The sequence below is a fragment of the Sycon ciliatum genome, chromosome 12, assembly GCF_964019385.1.
Source record: "Sycon ciliatum chromosome 12, ocSycCili1.1, whole genome shotgun sequence".
NCBI lineage: Eukaryota > Metazoa > Porifera > Calcarea > Leucosolenida > Sycettidae > Sycon > Sycon ciliatum.
The window spans coordinates 14,269,100-14,275,262 of NC_088654.1; the positions used below are offsets into that span (position 1 = coordinate 14,269,100).

Genomic DNA, 6,163 nt, shown 5'->3' on the forward strand with positions numbered 1-6,163 from the left:
GCAGTGAGTTTTGTCTCAGTTACTATGGCAATGTCTACAGTCTGCTGACGGAGGGCATGTTGTAGCTCACCGAACTTGGACTGGAGACCGAATGCATTGGTCAGAAAGATCGATAGACTTGACATATTTGTTTGTGGCTTAGTTGCTTCCTGGAAGAGGGTGTAGCGGTGGCGGAGGGGGAATCTGAGACGGGGCATCCATGGCTATCACTGGCTCCTGGTCGGACGCGCTCATGTGTTGATCGTCTGGAGATTGCTTGTCGGACAGGTGCTGGTACTTCTCAAAATTCCACTGGCGTGAGTATACAGGTCGCGGCCAGAATCCCTTGGAGTTGACCAGCGCAGCCGTTTTCGAGTTGAGTACGAGTCGTGCGGAGGATCTGGCTTCCTTCCGGAAGATCTTGCACTCGTGGATTTTGACTTGAGTTTCGGCTGAGCTTGCTCGGGTGGTGACGAACTGACTGAGTTTCTCCGTAGTCGTGTCACTCGGTAAGTTCCCCACAAACAGTACTTTCCGCTTTTCCGTGGGCTTTGTGCTGCAAACTAGCTCCCAAAGTCCACTGTCCTCGTTGTCGTCTTCAAAGCTGGGCAGCAGGTTTGAATTTGCCGATCTTTCATCACGATGCACCTCTGGTACACGTGCTCGAGCAAGGTGCTTTGGACTGTCGGACTGTGGGGTCGGTTCGTGAACCGATATATGAAGATGAAGTTGCAGTATTACTGCACCCTATGTCGGGAGGTTTTGTGTGGAACGTGTAAGGAACAAGATGAGCACGCGTCACATATCGATCAGATCAATGATGGCGCTGAAGCAGCCGGAAACTTAAGACACAGACTTACGGAGCGCCTGAGCAACATGATCCCTGATGACAACGAAAAGGAAGTGAACGAAAGCCTGGATTACGCCGGTGATCTTCTCACAGCATTTGAGTGTGACTCTGCAAGTCGAGTAGCCGCAAGGCATCAACGGCACTTGAGTAAGTAAGCATCCTAGTAATAGTGGTCAGGAACATTTTTGCGCATATCAATCTGTATTCTACTACTGTGCTGATTCTGCCGACACTCTTACAAATGGCGTCTCTTAAAGGGGAAGTATACCCTAAAATCAAATTTTCACCAGTTGTAGTCTTCGGGGTGCTGAGTCGAATGGTCGTGGTCCGAGGAAGCTGAGACGCTCCCTTCCTACTTGAATCCCAATCGAACTCGCGCACTTCCACCGAAACTGGGTGACTGCGCCCTACTAGATGGGGATTTGTATGCAAAATGTCACTAAAAGCGCCATTTCGTTCTTATAAAAGCACGGATGACCGCGATTGGCCCATATGTTGTAGTCTTTTGGACGCTGAGTCGACTGGTTTTGGTCCGAAAAGGCTGCGATGCAGCGTTCCTCCTTTATTCCCAATCGAACATGGTTGAACAAGTGGTCACGTGCTCCTGCGTACACCAGTCAGCTGGTCACCGTGCCTGCAGGGTACAACTTACTAGCCTGTTTGACCTTCTTTGGGTGCAGTCCTGTCACTCGAGTTGAACTCGAGTTGAACCTTGGTGTGAAAGTTGTCGCCTGCTGGCGCGGTGACCAGGTGATTTGGGCACCCAGGAGCACGTGACCGCTTGTTCAACCATGTTCGATTGGGAATAAAGGAGGAACGCTGCATCGCAGCCTTTTCGGACCAAAACCAGTCGACTCAGCGTCCAAAAGACTACAACATATGGGCCAATCGCGGTCATCCGTGCTTTTATAAGAACGAAATGGCGCTTTTAGTGACATTTTGCATACAAATCCCCATCTAGTAGGGCGCAGTCACCCAGTTTCGGTGGAAGTGCGCGAGTTCGATTGGGATTCAAGTAGGAAGGGAGCGTCGCAGCTTCCTCGGACCAAGACCATTCGACTCAGCACCCAGAAGACTACAACTGGTGAAAATTTGATTTTAGGGTATACTTCCCCTTTAATCCCCTAGCACCCAGCTTTTTCCCCTCTAAGTCAAATCTAACCAGAGTAGTAAGTGCGGGGCGGGTTCTGGTGCACTTTTTGACCTTTGACCTTTGGGCCAAATAAGGCACACTGTGTCGGGCTCGTTTGGTCTGGCTCGGGGACTCCCCCAGGGTTTGACCTTTGACCTTTGGGTTAAATAAGGCACACTGTGTCGGTCGTGCTTGGTCTGGCCCCGGGACCCCCCAGAGTTTGACCTTTGACCCCTGGCATGCCATAAATGTCATTGTTAAGGTTCTTTTCCGTGGCGAACGTGCACTTGTGCACGTTCGGTGCATTCGCACCGGGGAGTAGTAAAATACGTACTATTCCCTGATTTGCACATCGTAGATGTGCATTGCATGCAGTGACATATTGCGCATGCGTGCATACGCACGCGGAGCGTGTGACCTTCAGTGGTCCTATGCGTGTGGAAAAGACGCAGTGCAACACAAGGTGTACTAGTACACGTGTCATTATACTACTCCATGATTCGCACTTCGTAGATGTGCAGCAAACAAGTTCACGTTCCGTGCATTCGTTTTATTTGCACATCGTAGATGTGCACTGATTGACAAGTTGCCCATACAGAGCATACCTAATCGGCTTTTCGATCGAGAATGTTCAAATTCGGCCATATTATGAGCTCCAAGATCAGAATTCGGCTCAACATAGTACTTGAAGTCACCGCTCCCATTACGTCAAGTACATTTACATACACCCTGTTGAAGCACTGAAGCATCGGTTTTCGGGGAATTCAACATGCGAATTTTTGAAAATTCGGCGAAAAGATGGGTAATTTCTTCAAAACCACTGTTTTCGGCGAATTTTTCGCCCGGCCGATTAGGGAAATGCCTACTGTCCATGCAGGTCCATTAGATGCAAATTTCTATTTTGATCAGGATACAGTTAGAATCAACCGGCTACGCCCGGAGTATCATGCATTAAAACAATTATTGAAGGGGTGTCACAGTGAAGCAGTGTTGCTACGCACCACAAATCCCCTCTGCACTGCATCGAATCTATACTGGAGAATCCAGAGTGACCAGCAAAGAGTCACAACCCGCGGGTATCCAGTCACACTAAGGCATATCCACCATTCCCCACATATTCACTGTAACAAAACACAATACTGTTCACTATAATACACTTTTATTTAAATGGACTTGGATGAGTCTGTAGAAGAGAACACAATGCACGCACACGCACGCATGCGCGGACACACACACACACACACACACACACACACACACACGCGCGCGCACACACATCTAGGTTATAGTGCTATACACGTATCTAGGATTTAGGAAGCACGAGAATATGTCGAAGCACCCACACATATCCCTTCATGCAGTGTACTTCAGTAGCCCAACACATTACGACCGCTATAGCACAGGACCATCACAAAACACATTACGACTGCTATAGCACAGGACCATCACAAAACACTACACACTGTTACTACACTGCATACACAGTTACTACACTACGCCTGTTACAAGTACTTACAAATAATTTAGTAGTAAGTGCGGGGCGGGTTCTGGTGCACTTTTTGACCTTTGACCTTTGGGCCAAATAAGGCACACTGTGTCGGGCTCGTTTGGTCTGGCTCGGGGACTCCCCCAGGGTTTGACCTTTGACCTTTGGGTTAAATAAGGCACACTGTGTCGGTCGTGCTTGGTCTGGCCCCGGGACCCCCCAGAGTTTGACCTTTGACCCCTGGCATGCCATAAATGTCATTGTTAAGGTTCTTTTCCGTGGCGAACGTGCACTTGTGCACGTTCGGTGCATTCGCACCGGGGAGTAGTAAAATACGTACTATTCCCTGATTTGCACATCGTAGATGTGCATTGCATGCAGTGACATATTGCGCATGCGTGCATACGCACGCGGAGCGTGTGACCTTCAGTGGTCCTATGCGTGTGGAAAAGACGCAGTGCAACACAAGGTGTACTAGTACACGTGTCATTATACTACTCCATGATTCGCACTTCGTAGATGTGCAGCAAACAAGTTCACGTTCCGTGCATTCGTTTTATTTGCACATCGTAGATGTGCACTGATTTTCTGTTGCTGGTGCTCTGCTGTGGAACGCTCTCCCTGGTGAGGTCCGCACAATTACCCGGCTACCTGAGTTTAAGCATGCATGTGTACCATACGCCTGTAGGGAGTAGTTGGAGTTGCTGCTGATCGCTCTGCTCTTCCTCCCCGTGCAGTTCAGTAACCCGCACGTAGTATCACAGATACATCGTATTCTCTCTCTCCCCCCGTTTACCCGCAGTTATTAGTATCCTATTCTCTTACTATGTGCTTCCATAGCTTTTACTATGTTCTTCCATAGCCACTTCTAGGCTAAGCCTTCGCCGTCATTTTATTGGGTCGTCATCCCGTTTGAATGTGCGAAGTGAAATAAAAACCAACCAACCAACCAACACTGATTGACAAGTTGCCCATACAGAGCATACCTAATCGGCTTTTCGATCGAGAATGTTCAAATTCGGCCATATTATGAGCTCCAAGATCAGAATTCGGCTCAACATAGTACTTGAAGTCACCGCTCCCATTACGTCAAGTACATTTACATACACCCTGTTGAAGCACTGAAGCATCGGTTTTCGGGGAATTCAACATGCGAATTTTTGAAAATTCGGCGAAAAGATGGGTAATTTCTTCAAAACCACTGTTTTCGGCGAATTTTTCGCCCGGCCGATTAGGGAAATGCCTACTGTCCATGCAGGTCCATTAGATGCAAATTTCTATTTTGATCAGGATACAGTTAGAATCAACCGGCTACGCCCGGAGTATCATGCATTAAAACAATTATTGAAGGGGTGTCACAGTGAAGCAGTGTTGCTACGCACCACAAATCCCCTCTGCACTGCATCGAATCTATACTGGAGAATCCAGAGTGACCAGCAAAGAGTCACAACCCGCGGGTATCCAGTCACACTAAGGCATATCCACCATTCCCCACATATTCACTGTAACAAAACACAATACTGTTCACTATAATACACTTTTATTTAAATGGACTTGGATGAGTCTGTAGAAGAGAACACAATGCACGCACACGCACGCATGCGCGGACACACACACACACACACACACACACACACACGCGCGCGCACACACATCTAGGTTATAGTGCTATACACGTATCTAGGATTTAGGAAGCACGAGAATATGTCGAAGCACCCACACATATCCCTTCATGCAGTGTACTTCAGTAGCCCAACACATTACGACCGCTATAGCACAGGACCATCACAAAACACATTACGACTGCTATAGCACAGGACCATCACAAAACACTACACACTGTTACTACACTGCATACACAGTTACTACACTACGCCTGTTACAAGTACTTACAAATAATTTTGAAAACAAATGGCACATCCCGAAGACGGCAGCTAGCTCCAGACCTTCATACATCATCATCATCTGTAAAACCAAGCATGAGCGCACACAAACACTATTAGTGTCACGAATACGGAAGCAGGGTAAGACAAGAGGATACGAAACAAGTAAGTATCGCTATAACGAGGGGGATAAGTATACATGTAGACAGAGCAGTGCTTACTTACAGGGTCCGGATACGCTCCATGGCGTCCCGGTAGTCGGACTGCAACAGCAGCCCGACCTGCCGGCCCTCCCAGTAACGGGTTCGATGGGCCGCACCCGCCAGGTGTGCGGCCACGGCCTGGCCTCCCACCAGCCTTTCTCCACTGTAAAAACGAAAGAAACCGCAGAAAGCACAGTGTCATAGAGCTCTTTTGTTGGGGGAGAGAGCTAGGAGCACTGCACACTTACCATTTGTCACAATATATTATAAGAAAGAGGCGGCGCTTGACGCACCGCCTCAGGTGCTGAAACAGGGGTATAACCCCTGTAAGTTCCACACCACAGTGACATGTGAAAGCCATACTGTAATGATACTGAAGTGAAGGTGTGAACCGCAAAGCAAGGCCTTTACCTTCTTCCTGTCGAATTCGCTCTCCAGCTGCATAACGACATCATCCGCTAAAATCCAATCATACCAAGTAATGCAAAGGTCATCAGTTGACCTTTTGGACTTTTCAACTCTTATCCAAAACCACCAAGAGGAAAAAAACGAGGATAATAATAATAATCTTTATTTCAGGATTACGCAAAGGCTAACGCCTATCTGGGGATGAAGAAGACGTCAGTTGTA

General features: G+C 48.0%; 1 long non-coding RNA gene across 1 annotated transcript; it reads right to left on the reverse strand.

The window, feature by feature from the left end:
- Positions 1–4,970: 4,970 nt before the first annotated feature.
- Positions 4,971–5,906, reverse strand: LOC135828902 (uncharacterized). The gene is made up of 4 exons (XR_010555772.1): positions 5,782–5,906; positions 5,556–5,696; positions 5,341–5,412; positions 4,971–5,011 (listed from the first exon to the last, which is right to left on the reverse strand). It is a non-coding gene; the product is annotated as an uncharacterized LOC135828902 (long non-coding RNA).
- Positions 5,907–6,163: the final 257 nt, after the last annotated feature.